Source organism: Zea mays, chromosome 5 (genome assembly GCF_902167145.1).
Source record: "Zea mays cultivar B73 chromosome 5, Zm-B73-REFERENCE-NAM-5.0, whole genome shotgun sequence".
NCBI classification, from domain to species: domain Eukaryota; kingdom Viridiplantae; phylum Streptophyta; class Magnoliopsida; order Poales; family Poaceae; genus Zea; species Zea mays.
The window spans coordinates 7,092,521-7,113,609 of NC_050100.1; positions in this window are offsets into that span (position 1 = coordinate 7,092,521).

The following is a 21,089-nucleotide window of genomic DNA, read 5'->3' on the forward strand; positions in this document are numbered from 1 at the left end:
TTAGCGGAGCAGCTGAAGTGAATTCCTGAGACTGGCGAGTTCCGGAGGCCACCCTTCCTTGGAGCACCGGACATGTCCGGTGCACACCGGACAGTCCGGTGAATTATAGCGAAGTCGCCTCTGGAATTTCCCGAAGGTGACGAGTTTGGAGTTGGAGTCCTCTGGTGCACCGGACATGTCCGGTGGCGCACCGGACAGTCCGGTGCGCCAGACCAGAGGTGCCTTCGGTTGTCCCTTGCTCCTTTATTTGAACCCAATACTTGGTCTTTTTATTGGCTAAGTGTGAACCTTTTGCACCTGTATAACTTATACACTAGAACAAACTAGTTAGTCCAAATATTTGTGTTGGACAATTCAACCACCAAAATTAATTAGGGACTAGATGTAAGCCTAATTCCCTTTCAATCTCCCCCTTTTGGTGATTGATGCCAACACAAACCAAAGCAAATATAAATGAACTAGTTTGCATAATGTAAGTGTAAAGGTTGCTTGGAATTGAGCCAATATAAATACTTACATGATGTGCATGGATTGTTTCTTTGTTTTTAACATATTGGACCACATTTGCACCACATGTTTTGTTTTTGCAAATCTTTTTGTAAATTCTTTTTTTTAAAATCCTTTTGCAAGATAGTCAAAGGTAAATGAATAAGATTTTTGCAAAGCATTTTCAAGATTTGAAATTCTCTCCCCTTGTTCCAAATGCTTTTTCTTTGACTAAACAAAACTCCCCCTCAAATAAATTCTCCTCTTAGTGTTCAAGAGGGTTTTAAGATATCAAGTTTTGAAAATACTACTTGCTCCCCCTTTAGAACACAAAGAGATACTAATTTGAAATTTTCCAATTGAAAAACATTAAATTTTAGAATTAGGGCGGTGGTGCGGTCCTTTTGCTTTGGGCTCATACTTTCTCCCCCTTTGGCATGAATCGCCAAAAACAGAATCATTAGAGCCCTTTCCTAACTACTTTCTCCCCTTTGGCAAATAAAACATATGAGTGAAGATTATACCAAAGACGGAGAGTGATGCGGAGCGACGGCGAAGGATGAGTAGTAGAGTGGAGTGGAAGCCTTTGTCTTCGCCGAAGACTCCAATTCCCTTTCAATATACCTATGACTTGGTTTGAAATACACTTGAAAACACATTAGTCATAGCATATATCAAAGAGACATGATCAAAGGTATATTTATGAGCTATGTGTGCAAGTTTAGCAAAAGAAGTTCCTAGAATCAAGAATATTGAGCTCATGCCTAAGTTTGGTAAAAGATTGTTCATCAAGTGGCTTGGTAAAGATATCGGCTAATTGACCTTTAGTGTTAATGTATGAAATCTCAATATCCCCCTTTTGTTGGTGATCCCGAAGAAAATGATACCGAATGGCTATGTGTTTAGTGCGGCTATGCTCAACGGGATTATCCGCCATGCGGATTGCACTCTCATTATCACATAGAAGAGGAACTTTGGTTAGTTTGTAACCGTAGTCCCACAGGGTTTGCCTCATCCAAAGCAATTGCGCGCAAAAGTGGCCTGCGGCAATATACTCGGCTTCGGCGGTGGAAAGAGCGACCGAATTTTGCTTCTTTGAAGCCCAAGACACCAAGGATCTTCCCAAGAACTGGCAAGTCCCCGATGTGCTCTTCCTATTGATTTTGCACCCCGCCCAATCGGCATCCGAATAACCAATCAAATCAAATGTGGATCCCCGAGGGTACCAAAGCCCAAACTTAGGTGTGTAAGCCAAATATCTCAAGATTCGTTTTACGGTCGCAAGGTGGGATTCCTTAGGGTCGGATTGGAATCTTGCACACATGCAAACTAAAAGCATAATGTCCGGTCGAGATGCACATAAATAAAGCAATGAACCAATCATCGACCGGTATACCTTTTGATCGACGGATTTACCTCCCATGTCGAGGTCGAGATGCCCATTGGTTCCCATGGGTGTCTTGATGGGCTTGGCATCCTTCATTCCAAACTTGGTTAGAATGTCTTGTGTATACTTAGTTTGACAAATGAAGGTGCCCTCTTGGAGTTGCTTGACTTGGAATCCTAGAAAATACTTCAACTCCCCCATCATAGACATCTCGAATTTTTGTGTCATGATCCTACTAAATTCTTCACATGTAGATTCGTTAGTAGACCCAAATATGATATTGATAGTCGCCTAGAGGGGGGGTGAATAGGGCGAAACTGAAATTTACAAATATAAACACAACTTACAAGCCGGGGTTAGCGTTAGTAATAATAAATGAGTCCGCAAGAGAGGGCGCAAAACAAATTGCAAGCAAATAAGGAGAGTGACACGCGGATTTGTTTTACCGAGGTTCGGTTCTTGCAAACCTACTCCCCGTTGAGGAGGCCACAAAGGCCGGGTCTCTTTCAACCCTTCCCTCTCTCAAACGGTCCCTCGGACCGAGTGAGCTTTCCTTCTTCTCAATCAACCGGGAACAAAGCTTCCCCGCAAGGGCCACCACACAATCGGTGCCTCTTGCCTTGGTTACAATTGAGTGTTGATCACAAGAGCAAAAGAGAAAGAAAGAATGCGATCCAAGCGCAAGAGCTCAAAAGAACACGGCAAATCACTCTCACTAGTCACTAGGGTTTTGTGTGGAATTGGAGAGGATTTGATCTCTTTGAATGTGTCTAGAATTGAATGCCTAGCTCTTGTAAGTGGTTGAGAAGTTGAGAACTTGGATGGCTATGAATGTGGGGTGGTTGGGGTATTTATAGCCCCAACCACCAAACTTGACCGTTGGCTGGAGGCTTCTGTTCGATGGCGCACCGGACAGTCCGGTGCACACCGGACAGTCCGGTGCCCCTGCCACGTCATCACTGCCGTTGGATTCTAGCCGTTGGAGCTTCTGACTTGTGGGCCCGCCTGGGTGTCCGGTGCACACCGGACATGCACTGTTTGATGTCCGGTGCACCGGTATGGGCAGCCCTGACGTCTGCGCGCGCTGCGCGCGCATTTAATGCACCGCAGGGAGCCGTTGGCGCCGCAGGGAGCCGTTGCTCCGCTGGCACACCGGACAGTCCGGTGCACACCGGACAGTCCGGTGAATTATAGCGGAGCGGCTGCAGCGCGAACCCGAGACTGGCGAGTTCAGGAGGTCGAGCTTCCTTGGAGCATCGGACATGTCCGGTGCACACCGGACAGTCCGGTGAATTATAGCGCGCCGGCTTCCGAGAAATCCCGAGGGTGAAGAGTTTGAGTCTGGGTCCCCTGGTGCACCGGACAGGTACTGTTCACTGTCCGGTGGCACACCGGACAGTCCGGTGCGCCAGACCAGGGGTGCCCTCGGTTGCCCCTTTGCTCCTTTATTGAATCCAACACTTGATCTTTTTATTGGCTAGATGTGAACCTTTTGCACCTGTATAACTTATACACTAGAGCAAACTAGTCAGTCCAATATTTGTGTTGGGCAATTCAACCACCAAAATTATTTAGGAACTAGGTGTAAGCCTAATTCCCTTTCAATCTCCCCCTTTTTGGTGATTGATGCCAACACAAACCAAAGCAAATATAGAAGTGCATAATTGAACTAGATTACATAATGTAAGTGCAAAGGTTACTTGGAATTGAGCCAATATAACTACTTACAAGATATGCAAGGAATGTTTCTTTCTTATATAACATTTTGGACCACGTTTGCACCACATGTTTTGTTTTTGCAAATTCTTTTTGTAAATCCATTTTAAAGATCTTTTGCAAATAGTCAAAGGTACATGAATAAGAGTTTGCAAAGCATTTTCAAGATTTGAAATTGTCTCCCCCTATTTCAAATGCTTTTCCTTTGACTAAACAAAACTCCCCCTAAAAGAGATCCACCTCTTAGTGTTCAAGAGGGTTTTGATATACCATTTTTGAAATACTACTTTCTCCCCCTTTTGAACACAATAGGATACCAAATGATAAAGACTTTTGGAAAGCACTAAGTTTTTGAATTTGGTGGTGGTGGTGCGGTCCTTTTGCTTTGGGCTCATTTCTCCCCCTTTTTGGCATGAATCGCCAGAAATGGAATCATTAGAGCCCTTCAAGTAAGTTCTTCCCCTTTGGCCATAAGTAAATGAGTTAAGATTATACCAAAGACGAAATCCGGTCCTTTTGCTTTTGAGCTTTTACTCTCTCCTCGAAGGATGAAGTCCTTTTCTTTGATGCTCATTTCTCCCCAAGGAATAGAGAGTTGCTCGGAGTGATGGCGAAGCATGAGTTACGGAGTGGAAGCCTTTGTCTTCGCCGAAGACTCCAATTCCCTTTCAATATACCTATGACTTGGTTTGAAATAAACTTGAAAACCCATTAGTCATAGCATATAAAAGAGATATGATCAAAGGTATTCAAGAGAGCTATGTGTGCAAGCTTAGCAAAAGAAATTTCTAGAATCAAGAATATTGAGCTCATGCCTAAGTCTGGTAAAAGATTGTTCATCAAGTGGCTTGGTAAAGATATCGGCTAATTGATCTTTAGTATTAATGTAAGAAATCTCGATATCCCCCTTTTGTTGGTGATCCCTAAGAAAATGATACCGAATGGCTATGTGCTTAGTGCGGCTATGCTCGACGGGATTGTCGGCCATTTTGATTGCACTCTCATTATCACATAGCAAAGGGACTTTGGTTAATTTGTAACCGTAGTCCCGCAGGGTTTGCCTCATCCAAAGCAATTGCGCGCAACAATGTCCTGCGGCAATGTACTCGGCTTCGGCGGTGGAAAGAGCGACCGAATTTTGCTTCTTTGAAGCCCAAGACACCAAGGATCTTCCCAAGAACTGGCAAGTCCCCGATGTGCTCTTCCTATTGATTTTGCACCCCGCCCAATCGGCATCCGAATAACCAATTAAATCAAATGTGGATCCCCTAGGGTACCAAAGCCCAAACTTAGGAGTATAAGCCAAATATCTCAAGATTCGTTTTACGGCCGTAAGGTGTGATTCCTTAGGGTCGGATTGGAATCTTGCACACATGCAAACGGAAAGCATAATGTCCGGTCGAGATGCACATAAATAAAGCAATGAACCAATCATCGACCGGTATACCTTTTGATCCACGGACTTACCTCCCGTGTCGAGGTCGAGATGCCCATTAGTTCCCATGGGTGTCTTGATGGGTTTGGCATCCTTCATCCCAAACTTAGCAAGAATGTCTTGAGTGTACTTCGTTTGGCTAATGAAGGTGCCCTCTCGGAGTTGCTTGACTTGGAATCCTAGAAAATATTTCAACTCCCCCATCATCGACATCTCGAATTTTTGTGTCATGATCCTACTAAACTCTTCACATGTGGACTCGTTAGTAGACCCAAATATAATATCATCAACATAAATTTGGCATACAAACAAGTCATTTTCAAGAGTTTTAGTAAAGAGTGTAGGATCGGCCTTGCCGACTTTGAAGCCATTAGCAATAAGGAAATCTCTAAGGCATTCATACCATGCTCTTGGGGCTTGCTTGAGCCCATAAAGCGCCTTAGAGAGCCTATAGACATGGTCAGGGTACTCACTGTCTTCAAAGCCGGGAGGTTGCTCAACATAGACCTCTTCCTTGATTGGTCCGTTGAGGAAGGCACTTTTCACGTCCATTTGATAGAGCTTAAAGCCATGGTAAGTAGCATAGGCCAATAATATGCGAATTGACTCAAGCCTAGCTACGGGTGCATAGGTTTCACCAAAATCCAAACCTTCGACTTGTGAATACCCTTTGGCCACGAGTCGAGCTTTGTTCCTTGTCACCACACCATGCTCATCTTGTTTGTTGCGGAAGACCCATTTGGTTCCTACAACATTTTGGTTAGGACGTGGAACTAAATGCCATACCTCGTTTCTCGTGAAATTGTTGAGCTCCTCTTGCATAGCCACCACCCAATCCGAATCTTGGAGAGCTTCCTCTACCCTGTGTGGCTCAATAGAGGAAACAAAAGAGTAATGTTCACAAAAATGAGCAACCCGAGATCGAGTAGTTACCCCCTTATGAATGTCGCCGAGGATGGTGTCGACGGGGTGATCTCGTTGGATTGCTTGGTGGACTCTTGGGTGTGGCGGTCTTGGTTCTTCCTCATCCTCCTTTTCTTGATCATTTGTATCTCCCCCTTGATCATTGCTATCATCTTGAGGTGGCTCGTCTTCTTGATCTTGCTCTTCATCATTTTGAGCCTCATCCTCATTTTGAGTTGGTGGAGATGCTTGCATGGAGGAGGATGGTTGATCTTGTGTACTTGGAGGCTCTTCGGATTCCTTAGGACACACATCCCCGATGGACATGTTCCTTAGCGCGATGCATGGAGCCTGTTCTTCACCTATCTCATCAAGATCAACTTGCTCTACTTGAGAGCCGTTAGTTTCATCAAACACAACGTCACAAGAGACTTCAACTAGTCCAGTGGACTTGTTAAAGACCCTATATGCCCTTGTGTTTGAGTCATAACCAAGTAAAAAACCTTCTACAGTTTTAGGAGCAAATTTAGATTTTCTACCTCTTTTAATAAGAATGAAGCATTTGCTACCAAAAACTCTAAAATATGAAATGTTGGGCTTTTTACCGGTTAGGAGTTCATATGATGTCTTTTTGAGGATTCGGTGAAGATATAACCGGTTGATGGCGTAGCAGGCGGTATTGACCGCTTCGGCCCAAAACCGGTCCGGTGTCTTGTACTCATCAAGCATGGTTCTTGCCATGTCCAATAGAGTTCGATTCTTCCTCTCCACTACACCGTTTTGTTGTGGCGTGTAGGGAGAAGAGAACTCATGCTTGATTCCCTCCTCCTCAAGGAAGCTTTCAATTTGAGAGTTCTTGAACTCCGTTCCATTGTCGCTTCTTATTTTCTTGATCCTTAAGCCGAACTCATTTTGAGCCCGTCTCAAGAATCCTTTTAAAGTCTCTTGGGTTTGAGATTTTTCCTGTAAAAAGAATACCCAAGTGAAGCGAGAATAATCATCCACAATAACTAGACAGTACTTACTCCCGCCGATGCTTATGTAAGCGATCGGGCCGAATAGATCCATGTGTAGGAGCTCCAGTGGCCTGTCAGTCGTCATTATGTTCTTGTGTGGATGATGAGTGCCAACTTGCTTCCCTGCTTGGCATGCGCTACAAATCCTGTCTTTCTCAAAATGAACATTGGTTAGTCCTAAAATGTGCTCTCCCTTTAGAAGCTTATGAAGATTCTTCATCCCAACATGGGCTAGTCGGCGGTGCCAGAGCCAACCCATGTTAGTCTTAGCAATTAAACATGTGTCGAGCTCAGCTCTATCAAAATCTACTAAGTATAGCTGACCCTCTAACACACCTTTAAATGCTATTGAATCATCACTTCTTCTAAAGACAGTGACACCTATATCAGTAAAAAGACAGTTGTAGCCCATTTGACATAATTGGGAAACAGAAAGCAAGTTGTAATCTAATGAATCAACAAGAAAAACATTGGAAATGGAATGGTCAGGTGAAATAGCAATTTTACCCAAACCTTTGACCAACCCTTGATTTCCATCCCCAAATGTGATAGCTCGTTGGGGGTCTTTGTTTTTCTCATATGAGGAGAACATCCTTTTCTCCCCGGTCATGTGGTTTGTGCACCCGCTGTCGAGTATCCAACTTGAGCCCCCGGATGCATAAACCTACAAAACAAATTTAGTTCTTTGTTTTAGGTACCCAAACGGTTTTGGGTCCTTTAGCATTAGATACAAGAACTTTGGGTACCCAAACACAAGTCTTGGAGCCTTTGTGTTTGCCCCCAACAATTTTGGCAACTACCTTGCCAGATTTGCTAGTCAACACATAAGATGCATCAAAAGTTTTAAATGAAATGGCATGATCATTTGATGCATTAGGAGTTTTCTTTCTAGGCAGCTTGGCACGGGTTGGTTGCCTAGAGCTAGATGTCTCACCCTTATACATAAAAGCATGGTTAGGGCCAGAGTGAGACTTCCTAGAGTGAATTCTCCTAATTTTGCTCTCGGGATAACCGGCAGGGTACAAAATGTAACCCTCGTTATCCTGAGGCATGGGAGCCTTGCCCTTAACAAAGTTAGACAAATTTTTAGGTGGGGCATTAATTTTGACATTGTCTCCCCTTTGAAAGCCAATGCCGTCCTTAATGCCCGGGCGTCTCCCATTATAGAGCATGCTTCTAGCCAATTTAAATTTTTCATTTTCTAAGTCATGCTCTCTAATTTTAGCATTAAGTTGTGCTATGTGATCATTTTGTTTTTTAATTAAGGCAAGGTGATCATGGATAGCATCAACATTAATATCTCTACATCTAGTGCAAATGGACACATGCTCAATAGTAGATGTAGAGGGTTTGCAAGACTTTAATTCAATAACCTTAGCATGCAACAAATCATTCTTAGTTTTAAGGTCAGAGATAGTAGTATTGCAAACATCAAAATCCTTAGCCTTAGCAATTAATTTCCCATTCTCATTTCTAAGGCTAGCGATGGAAGCATTCAATTCATCAATCCTAGCAAGCAAATCAACATCATCATTTCTAGGATCAATGCAAACATGAGAATCAACCTTAGCCAACAAATTTGCATTTTCATTTCTAAGGTTGTCTAGAATCTCATGGCAAGTGCTTAGCTCACTAGATAATTTTTCACATTTTTCTCTTTCTAGGGCATAAGCATTTTTAACCTTAACATGTTTCTTGTTTTCCTTGATTAGGAAGTCCTCTTGGGAGTCCAAGAGATCATCCTTTTCATGGATAGCACTAATTAGCTCATTTAATTTTTCTTTTTGTTCCATGTTAAGGTTGGCAAAAAGAATACGCAAGTTATCCTCCTCATTTTTATCATCCTCATCACTAGATGTTTCATATTTAGTGGAGGACTTTGATTTTACCTTCTTTTTGCCGTCCTTGGCCATGAGGCACTTGTGGCCGACGTTGGGGAAGAGGAGGCCTTTGGTGACGGCGATGTTGGCGGCGTCTTCGTCGTCGGAGGAGTCGCTTGAGCTTTCGTCGGAGTCCCACTCCCGACAAACATGGGCATCGCCGCCCTTCTTCTTGTAGTACTTCTTCTTCTCCTTCCTCTTGCCCTTCTTGTCGTTGTCCCTGTCACTGTCACTTGATAATGGACATTTAGCAATAAAGTGACCGGGCTTACCACACTTGTAGCAAACCTTCTTGGAACGGGATTTGTAGTCCTTCCCCTTCCGTTGCTTGAGGATTTGCCGGAAGCTTTTGATGATTAGGGCCATCTCCTCGTTGTCGAGCTTGGAGGCGTCAATTGGTTGTCTACTTGGTGTAGACTCCTCCTTCTTCTCCTCCGTTGCCTTGAAGGCCACGGGTTGCGCCTCAGATGTGGAAGGCTCATCAAGCTCGTTGATCTTCTTGGAGCCCTTAATCATGCATTCAAAACTAACAAAATTCCCGATGACTTCCTCGGGAGTCATTTGTGTATATCTAGGATTGCCACGAATTAATTGTACTTGAGTAGGGTTAAGGAAAATAAGGGCTCTCAGAATAACCTTAACCACTTCGTGGTCATCCCATTTTGTGCTCCCGAGGTTGCGCACTTGGTTCACCAAGGTCTTGAGCCGGTTGTACATGTCTTGTGGCTCCTCCCCTTGGCGAAGACGGAAGCGACCGAGCTCCCCCTCGATCGTTTCCCGCTTGGTGATCTTGGTGAGTTCATCACCCTCATGCGCCATCTTGAGTAGGTCCCAAATCTCCTTGGCGTTCTTCAACCCTTGTACTTTGTTGTATTCCTCCTTGCTTAAAGAGGCAAGGAGAATGGTTGTGGCTTGAGAGTTGAAGTGCTCGATTTGGGCCACTTCGTCCGTGTCGTAGTCCTCATCCCCTACGGATGGTACCTGTACACCATACTCAACAACATCCCATAATCTTTTGTGGAGAGAGGTTAGATGAAATCGCATCAAATTACTCCACATAGCATAATCTTCACCATTAAAAGTTGGTGGTTTGCCTAATGGGACGGAAAGTAAAGGTGTATGTTTAGGAACGCGAGGGTAGCGTAGGGGGATCTTACTATACTTCTTACGCTCTTGGCGTTTAGAAGTGACGGACGCCGCGTCGGAGCCGGAGGTGGAGGTCGATGAAGTGTCGGTCTCGTAGAAGACCACCTTCCTCATCCTTTTGTGCTTGTCCCCACTCCGATGCGGCTTGTGAGAAGATTTTTCCTTCTTCTCCTTATGGTGAGAAGAGGAAGATCTTTTCTCCTTCCGCTTGGAGGATTTCTTCTTTTTCTCTCTTCTCTTGGTGCGGGACTCTTCCGATGAAGATGAAGTGCTCCCTTGGCTTGTAGTGGGCTTGTCGTCGCCGGTCTCCATCTCCTTCTTGGCGTGATCTCCCGACATCACTTCGAGCGGTTAGGCTCTAATGAAGCACCGGGCTCTGATACCAATTGATAGTCGCCTAGAGGGGGGGTGAATAGGGCGAAACTGAAATTTACAAATATAAACACAACTTACAAGCCGGGGTTAGCGTTAGTAATAATAAATGAGTCCGCAAGAGAGGGCGCAAAACAAATTGCAAGCAAATAAGGAGAGTGACACGCGGATTTGTTTTACCGAGGTTCGGTTCTTGCAAACCTACTCCCCGTTGAGGAGGCCACAAAGGCCGGGTCTCTTTCAACCCTTCCCTCTCTCAAACGGTCCCTCGGACCGAGTGAGCTTTCCTTCTTCTCAATCAACCGGGAACAAAGCTTCCCCGCAAGGGCCACCACACAATCGGTGCCTCTTGCCTTGGTTACAATTGAGTGTTGATCACAAGAGCAAAAGAGAAAGAAAGAATGCGATCCAAGCGCAAGAGCTCAAAAGAACACGGCAAATCACTCTCACTAGTCACTAGGGTTTTGTGTGGAATTGGAGAGGATTTGATCTCTTTGAATGTGTCTAGAATTGAATGCCTAGCTCTTGTAAGTGGTTGAGAAGTTGAGAACTTGGATGGCTATGAATGTGGGGTGGTTGGGGTATTTATAGCCCCAACCACCAAACTTGACCGTTGGCTGGAGGCTTCTGTTCGATGGCGCACCGGACAGTCCGGTGCACACCGGACAGTCCGGTGCCCCTGCCACGTCATCACTGCCGTTGGATTCTAGCCGTTGGAGCTTCTGACTTGTGGGCCCGCCTGGGTGTCCGGTGCACACCGGACATGCACTGTTTGATGTCCGGTGCACCGGTATGGGCAGCCCTGACGTCTGCGCGCGCTGCGCGCGCATTTAATGCACCGCAGGGAGCCGTTGGCGCCGCAGGGAGCCGTTGCTCCGCTGGCACACCGGACAGTCCGGTGCACACCGGACAGTCCGGTGAATTATAGCGGAGCGGCTGCAGCGCGAACCCGAGACTGGCGAGTTCAGGAGGCCGAGCTTCCTTGGAGCACCGGACATGTCCGGTGCACACCGGACAGTCCGGTGAATTATAGCGCGCCGGCTTCCGAGAAATCCCGAGGGTGAAGAGTTTGAGTCTGGGTCCCCTGGTGCACCGGACAGGTACTGTTCACTGTCCGGTGGCACACCGGACAGTCCGGTGCGCCAGACCAGGGGTGCCCTCGGTTGCCCCTTTGCTCCTTTATTGAATCCAACACTTGATCTTTTTATTGGCTAGATGTGAACCTTTTGCACCTGTATAACTTATACACTAGAGCAAACTAGTCAGTCCAATATTTGTGTTGGGCAATTCAACCACCAAAATTATTTAGGAACTAGGTGTAAGCCTAATTCCCTTTCAGATATCATCAACATAAATTTGGCATACAAACAAATCATTGTCAAGAGTCTTAGTGAATAAAGTAGGATCGGCCTTGCCGACTTTGAAGCCATTAGCAATAAGGAAATCTCTAAGGCATTCATACCACGCTCTTGGGGCTTGCTTAAGCCCATAAAGCGCCTTAGAGAGCCTATAAACATGGTTAGGGTACTCACTATCTTCAAAGCCGGGAGGTTGCTCAACGTAGACCTCCTCCTTGATTGGTCCGTTGAGGAAGGCACTCTTCATGTCCATTTCGTAAAGCTTGAAGCCATGGTAAGTAGCATAGGCCAATAATATACGAATTGACTCAAGCCTAGCTATGGGTGCATAGGTTTCACCAAAATCCAAACCTTCGACTTGTGAATACCCCTTGGCCACGAGTCGAGCTTTGTTCCTTGTCACCACACCATGCTCGTCTTGCTTGTTGCGGAAGACCCACTTGGTTCCTACAACATTTTGATTAGGACGTGGAACTAAATGTCATACCTCGTTCCTTGTGAAATTGTTGAGCTCCTCTTGCATCGCCATCACCCAATCCAAATCTTGTAGTGCTTCCTCTACCCTGTGTGGCTCAATAGAGGAAACAAAAGAGTAATGCTCACAAAAATGGGCAACACGAGATCGAGTAGTTACCCCCTTATGTATGTCGCCGAGGATGGTGTCGACGGGGTGATCTCGTTGGATTGCTTGGTGGACTCTTGGGTGTGGTGGCCTTGGTTGTTCATCCTCCTTGTCTTCATCATTTGCGTCTCCCCCTTGATCATTGCTGTCGTCTTGAGGTGGCTCATCATTGTGTTCTTCATCTTTATCAATTTGAGCCTCGTCCTCATTTTGGGTTGGTGGAGATGCTTGCGTGGAGGAGGATGCTTGATCTTGTGTATGTGGAGGCTCTTCGGATTCCTTAGGACACACATCCCCAATGGACATGTTCCTTAGCGCGATACATGGAGCCTGTTCTTCACCTATCTCATCAAGATCAACTTGCTCTACTTGAGAGCCGTTAGTCTCATCAAACACAACGTCACAAGAAACTTCAACAAGTCCTGAGGACTTGTTAAAGACTCTATATGCCCTTGTGTTTGAGTCATATCCTAGTAAAAATCCTTCTACAGTTTTAGGAGCAAATTTAGATTTTCTACTTCACTTAATAAGTATAAAGCATTTGCTACCAAAAACTCTAAAATATGAAATATTTGGCTTTTTACCGGTTAGGAGTTTATAGGATGTCTTCTTGAGGATTCGGTGTAGATATAACCGGTTGATGGCGTAGCGGGCGGTGTTGACCGCTTCAGCCCAAAACCGATCCGGTGTCTTGTACTCATCAAGCATGGTTCTTGCCATGTCCAATAGAGTTCGATTCTTCCTCTCCACTACACCATTTTGTTGTGGAGTGTAGGGAGAAGAAAACTCATGCTTGATGCCCTCCTCCTCAAGGAAGCCTTCAATTTGAGAGTTCTTGAACTCCGTCCCGTTGTCGCTTCTAATTTTCTTGATCCTTAAGCCGAACTCATTTTGAGCCCGTCTCAAGAATCCCTTTAAGGTCTCTTAGGTATGAGATTTTTCCTACAAAAAGAACACCCAAGTGAAGCGAGAATAATCATCCACAATAACTAGACAGTACTTACTCCCGCCGATGCTTATGTAAGCGATCGGGCCGAATAAATCCATGTGTAGGAGCTCCAGTGGCCTGTCACTAGTCATGATGTTCTTGTGTGGATGATGAGTGCCAACTTGCTTCCCGGCTTGGCATGCGCTACAAATCCTGTCTTTCTCAAAATGAACATTTGTTAGTCCCAAAATATGCTCTCCCTTTAGAAGCTTATGAAGATTCTTCATTCCAACGTGGGCTAGTCGGCGATGCCAGAGCCAACCCATGTTAGTCTTAGCAATTAAGCATGTGTCGAGTTCAGCTCTATCAAAATCTACCAAGTATAGCTGACCCTCTAACACACCCTTAAATGCTATTGAATCATCACTTCTTCTAAAGACAGTGACACCTACATCAGTAAAGAGACAGTTGTAGCCCATTTGACATAATTGAGATACAGAAAGCAAATTGTAATCTAAAGAGTCTATAAGAAAAACATTGGAAATAGTATGGTCAGGCGATATAGCAATTTTACCCAATCCTTTGACCAAACCTTGATTTCCATCCCCGAATGTGATAGCTCGTTGGGGATCTTGGTTTTTCTCATATGAGGAGAACATCTTCTTCTCCCCTGTCATTTGGTTTGTGCACCCGCTGTCGAGTATCCAACTTGAGCCCCCGGATGCATAAACCTACAAAACAATTTTAGTTCTTGATTTTAGGTACCCAAACGGTTTTGGGTCCTTTGGCATTAGAAACAAGAACTTTGGGTACCCAAACACAAGCCTTGGAGCCCTTGTGTTTGCCCCCAACAAATTTGGCAACTACCTTGCTGGATTTGTTAGTAAGCACATAAGATGCATCAAAATTCTTAAATGAAATACTATGATCATTTGATGCATTTGGAGTTTTCTTTCTAGGCAACTTAGCACGGGTTGGTTGCCTAGAGCTAGATGTCTCACCCTTATACATAAAAGCATGGTTAGGGCCAGAGTGAGACTTCCTAGAATGAATTTTCTTAATTTTGCTCTCGGGATAACCGGCAGGGTACAAAATGTAACCCTCGTTATCCTGAGGTATGGGAGCCTTGCCCTTAACAAAGTTAGACAAGTTCTTAGTAGGAGCATTAAGTTTGACATTGTCTCCCCTTTGGAAGCCAATGCCATCCTTAGTGCCAAGGCGTCTCCCATTATAGAGCATACTTCTAGCAAATTTAAACTTTTCATTTTCTAAGTTATGCTCGGCAATTTTAGCATCTAATAATGCTATATGATCATTTTGTTGTTTAATTAGAGCCATGTGATCATGAATAGCATTGATATCAACATCTCTACATCTAGTACAAATAGAAGTGTGCTCAACGGTAGATGTAGAGGGTTTGCAAGATTTCAGTTCTACAACCTTAGCATGCAACATATCATTCTTAGTTCTAAGGTCGGAAATAATAGTATTGCAAACATCAAAATCTTTAGCCTTAGCAATCAAATTTTCATTTTCTACTCTAAGGCTATCAAGAGAATCATTCAATTCCTTAATCTTAGCAAGCAAATCATCATTATCATTTCTAAGATTTGGAATTGAGACATCACAAACATGAGAATCAACCTTAGCAATTAATCTAGCATTTTCATTTCTAAGGTTGTCAATAGTGTCATGGCATGTGCTTAGCTCACTAGATAATTTGTTACATTTTTCTACCACTAGAGCATAAGCATTTTTAACCTTAACATGCTTTTTATTTTACTTAATAAGGAAGTCCTCTTGCGAGTCCAAGAGATCATCCTTCTCATGAATAGCACTAATCAATTCATTTAATTTTTCCTTTTGTTGCATGTTAAGATCGGCAAAAAGGGTACGCAAATTATTCTCCTCATCACTAGCATTATCATCACTAGAGGATTCATATTTAGTGGAGGATTTAGATTTAACCTTCTTCCTTTTGCCGTCCTTTGCCATGAGGCACTTGTGGCCGACGTTGGGGAAGAGGAGTCCCTTGGTGACAGCGATGTTGGCGGCGTCCTCGTCGGAAGAGGACTCGGTGGAGCTCTCGTCGGAGTCCCACTCCCAGCAAACATGGGCATCACCGCCCTTCTTCTTGTAGTACTTCTTCTTTTCTCTCCTCTTTCCCTTCTTGTCGTCGCCCCTGTCACTGTCACTAGATATAGGACATTTTGCAATGAAATGACCGGGTTTACCACATTTGTAACACACTTTCTTGGAGCGGGGTTTGTAGTCCTTCCCCCTCTGTTGCTTGAGGATTTGGCGAAAGCTTTTGATGATTAAAGCCATCTCCTCATTGTCGATCTTGGAGGCGTCAATGGGTTGTCTACCCGATGTAGACTCCTCCTTCTTCTCCTCTGTCGCCTTGAATGCCACCGGTTGTGCTTCGGACGTGGAGGGTTCATCAAGCTCGTTGATCTTCTTTGAGCCCTTGATCATACATTCAAAGCTCACAAAATTCCCGATTACTTCCTCGGGAGTCATTAGTGTGTATCTAGGATTACCACGAATTAATTAAACTTGAGTGGGGTTAAGGAAAATAAGTGATCTCAAAATAACCTTAACCACCTCGTGGTCATCCCATTTCTTGCTCCCGAGGTTTCGCACTTGGTTCACCAAGGTTTTGAGCCGGTTGTACATATCTTGTGGCTCCTCCCCTTGGCGAAGACGAAAGCGACCGAGCTCCCCCTCGATCGTTTCCCACTTGGTGATCTTGGTGAGTTCATCACCCTCATGCGCGGTCTTGAGAAGGTCCCAAATTTCCTTTGCATTCTTCAACCCTTGCACCTTGTTGTATTCCTCCTTGCTTAGAGAGGCGAGGAGTATGGTTGTAGCTTGGGAGTTGAAGTGCTCGATTTGGGCCACTTCGTCCGTATCATAATCCTCATCCCCTATGGATGGTACCTGTGCTCCAAGCTCAACAACATTCCATATACTTTTGTGGAGTGAGGTTAGATGAAATTTCATTAAATCACTCCACCTAGCATAATCTTCGCCATCAAAAGTTGGCGGTTTGCCTAATGGAACAGAAAGTAATGGAGTATGTCTAGATGTACGAGGATAGTGTAAGGGGATCTTACTAAACTTCTTGCGCTCTTGGTGCTTAGAAGTTACGGACGGCGCATCGGAGTCGGAGGTCGATGTTGATGAAGTGTCGGTCTCGTAGTAGACCACCTTCCTCATCCTCTTGTGCTTGTCGCCTTTCCGATGTGACTTGTGGGAAGAAGATTTTTCCTTCTTCTCTTTGTGGTGTGAGGAAGAAGATCTTTTCTCCTTCCGTTTGGAGGAGTCCTTCTTCTTCTCCTTCCTCTTGGTGCGGGACTTTTCCGATGAAGTGCTCCCTTGGCTTGTAGTGAGCTTGTCGCCGGTCTCCATCTCCCTCTTGGTGTGATCTCCCGACATCACTTCGAGTGGTTAGGCTCTAATGAAGCACCAGGCTCTGATACCAATTGAAAGTCGCCTAGAGGGGGGGTGAATAGGGCGAAACTGAAATTCTCAAAAATAATCACAACTACAAGCCGGGTTAGCGTTAGAAATATATTCGAGTCCGTGAGAGAGGGCGCAAAACAAATCACAAGCGAATAATGAAGTGAGACACGCGGATTTGTTTTACCGAGGTTCGGTTCTCTCAAACCTACTCCCCGTTGAGGAGGCCACAAAGGCCGGGTCTCTTTCAACCCTTACCCTCTCTCAAACGGTCCCTCGGACCGAGTGAGCTTTCTCTTCTCAATCACTTGGAACACAAAGTTCCCACAAGGACCACCACAAGATTGGTGTCTCTTGCCTCAATTACAAGTGAGTTTTGATCGCAAGAAAGAATCAAGAAAGAAGAAAGCAATCCAAGCGCAAGAGCTCGAAAGAACACAAGCAAATCTCTCTCTCTAATCACTAGGGTGTTGTGTGGAATTTGGAGAGGATTTGATCTCTTTGGTGTGTCTAGTATTGAATGCTAGAGCTCTTGTAAGTAGTTTAGAAGTGGAAAACTTGGATGCTATGAATGGTGGGTGGTTGGGGGTATTTATAGCCCCAACCACCAAACTAGCCGTTTGGTGAGGTTGTCTGTTCGATGGCGCACCGAACAGTCCGGTGCACACCGGACATGTCCGGTGCGACAGCCACGTCACCAAAAGCCGTTGGGGTCGACCGTTGGAGCTCTGTCTTTTGGGCCCGCCTGGATGTCCGGTGGCGCACCGGACATGCACTGTAGATTGTCCGGTGCGCCAGCATGGGCGTGCCTGACCTCTGCGCGCGCAGCGCGTGCATTTAATGCGTCGCAGGTAGCCGTTGGCGCCGAAATAGCCGTTGCCCCGCTGTTACACCGGACAGTCCGGTGAATTTTAGCGGAGCAACTGAAGTGAATTCCCGAGGCTGGCGAGTTCCGGAGGCCACCCTTCCTTGGAGCACCGGATATGTCCGGTGCACACCGGACAGTCCGGTGAATTATAGCGGAGTCGCCTCTGGAATTTCCCGAAGGTGACGAGTTTGGAGTTGGAGTCCTCTGGTGCACCGGACATGTCCGGTGGCGCACCGGACAGTCCGGTGCGCCAGACCAGAGGTGCCTTTGGTTGTCCCTTGGTCCTTTGTTTGAACCCAATACTTGGTCTTTTTATTGGCTAAGTGTGAACCTTTTGCACCTGTATAACTTATACACTAGAACAAACTAGTTAGTCCAAATATTTGTGTTGGACAATTCAACAACCAAAATTAATTAGGGACTAGATGTAAGCCTAATTCCCTTTCAACTGGTGCTAATGTTCATGTGTGTTCTGACATTAACTTGTTCTCTTCTTATCAGGGTGCTCGGGATTCTTCCGTCCTAATGGGGAATGGGTCACATGCTTCTGTTCATGGCACTGGCACGGTGGATCTGAAGTTTACTTCGGGAAAGATCGTGCAACTGAAGAACGTGCATCATGTCCCTTCTATATACAAGAATCTCGTTAGCGGAACCCTTCTGTGTAGAGATGGGTTCAAGGTAGTTTTGGAGTCCAATAAATTAGTTGTGTCTAAGTCTGGACAATTTATTGGTAAAGGCTATGATTGTGGAGGCTTGTTCCGCTTTTCTCTGTTAGATTTCAATAATAAGTCTGTGAACCATATTTGCGCTAATGTTGATGATCTTACGAGTATTTGGCATTCTCGTTTGTGTCATGTTAATTTTGGCTCTATGTCTCGGCTTGCAACCATGAGTTTAATTCCGAATATCACCATAGTCAAAGGTTCTAAGTGCCATAGTTGTGTGCAGTCGAAGCAACCTCGAAAGCCTCACAAGGCTACTGAGGAGAGACACCTGACACCTCTAGAACTCATACATTCTGATCTTTATGAGATGAATGGTGTGTTGACAAAGGGTGGTAAGAGATACTTCATGACATTGATTGATGATGCGTCTAGATTTTGCTATGTATACTTGCTAAAAACTAAAGATGAGGCTTTAGACTACTTTAAAATCTATAAGGCTGAAGTTGAAAACCAACTAGAGAGAAAGATCAAACGTCTTAGATCAGATCGTGGTGGTGAGTTCTTTCCCAAAGTCTTTGATGATTTCTGTGCAGAACATGGCATTATTCATGAGAGGACTCCTCCCTATTCACCCGAGTCAAACGGGATTGCTGAAAGGAAAAACCGTACGTTGACTGACCTGGTGAATGCCATGTTAGACACTTGTGGTTTATCTAAGGCATGGTGGGGGAGGCAGTCCTGACTTCATGTCATGTTCTGAATAGAATTCCTATGGGCAAAGAAGAGAAAACCCCTTATGAGAAGTGGGTTGGGAGAAAACCATCACTTTCATACTTGCGCACTTGGGGGTGCATGGCGAAAGTCAATGTACCAATTAATAAAAAGCGCAAGCCTGGTCCAAGGACAGTGGATTGTGTCTTTCTTGGATATGCTTCGTGTAGCATAGCATATAGATTTTTAGTAGTTAAATCTGAAGTTCCTGATGTATATGTTGATACTATTATGGAATCACGTGATGCTACTTTCTTTGAACATATATTTCCAATGAAAGACATTCATAGCAATTCTAGATACTCTTCTGAGATAACTCCTGAACATAGTACACCTATTGAGAGTTTTGAACAGCCACATGAAATTGTCCTAGAGGAGGATGACAATGATGCTCCTAAAAGGAGCAAGAGACAAAGGGTTGAAAAATCCTTTGGTGATGATTTCATTGTGTACCTTGTGGACGATACTCCTACTACCATTGCAGAAGCATTTGCATCTCCAGATGCAGATGAATGGAAAGAAGCAGTTCATAATGAGATGGACTCCATTCTTTCAAATGGTACGTGGGAAGTCACTGATCGACCCTATGGATGCAAACCTGCGGGTTGTAAGTGGGTGTTTAAAAAGAAGCTCAAGCCTGATGGTACAATTGAAAAGTACAAGGCTAGGCTTGTGGCTAAAGGCTATACTCAGAAAGAAGGAGAAGACTTCTTTGATACTTACTCACCTGTTGTTAGAATGACCACTATTCGAGTACTACTTTCTTTGGCTGCCTCGTATGGTCTCCTTGTTCATCAGATGGATGTAAAGATAACTTTTCTTAATGGAGAGCCGGACGAGGAAATCTATATGGAACAGCCTGATGGATTTGTAGTAAAGGGTCAAGAAAGCAAGGTGTGCAAGTTATTGAAATCTCTGTATGGTCTGAAGCAAGCACCAAAGCAGTGACATGAGAAGTTTGACACGACTCTAACGTCTGCAGGCTTTGCCATTAATGAGGCAGACAGGTGTGTATATTATCGCTATGGTGGGGGCGAAGGAGTTATATTGTGCTTATATGTTGATGATATATTGATATTTGGCACAAACATTGATGTGATCAATGAAGTCAAGTCTTTTCTATCAAAGAGTTTTGATATGAAAGATCTGGGACAAGTTGATGTGATTCTAAACATCAAGCTGATTAAGGCAAATGGTGGGATTACTCTCTCGCAATCTCACTATGTTGAAAAGGTTTTGAAGCGATTTGGCTTCTCTGAGTGCAACCCTTCTCCAACACCTTATGATCCCAGTGTGACACTGCGAAAGAACAAGAGAATTGGTTTAGACCAATTGAGATACTCTCATATTGTCGGTTCACTCATGTATCTTGCTGGTGCAACAAGGCCTGATATCTCGTTTGCTGTGAGCAAATTGAGCAGGTTCATGTCAAACCTCGGGACTGATCATTGGCATGCACTTGAGCGGGTTATGCGCTACCTGCAAGGTACAATGAGTTATGGAATTCACTATTCTGGTCAGCATGCAGTACTTGAAGGATATAGTGATTCGAACTGGATATCTGATGCAAACGAGCTTTATGCCACCAGTGGTTATGTCTTTACTATTGGTGGAGGTGCGGTATCATGGAGGTCATGCAAGCAGACCATTTTGACGAGGTCAACCATGGAAGCCGAGCTAGCTGCACTTGACACAACAACCGTTGAGGCAGAATGGTTGCGTGAACTCTTGATGGACTTGCCGGTGGTTGAGAAACCAATACCAGCTATCCTTATGAACTGTGACAATCAGACAGTGTTTGCTAAAGTGACGAGTTCTAAGGATAATGGAAAGTCATCAAGACATGTCAAAAGACGATTGAAGTCTGTCAGAAAGTTGAGAAACTCCGGAGTTATAAGTGTGACTTATATTTCAACAGATAAAAATCTGGCAGATCCTTTTACCAAGGGACTACCACGTAATGTGATAGAAATCGCATCGAGAGAGATGGGTATGAGACCCGAATAAAGTTGCCATGGTGGAAACCCAGTCTATGTGATCGGAGATCCCGTGAATTAGGTCCTGGGAA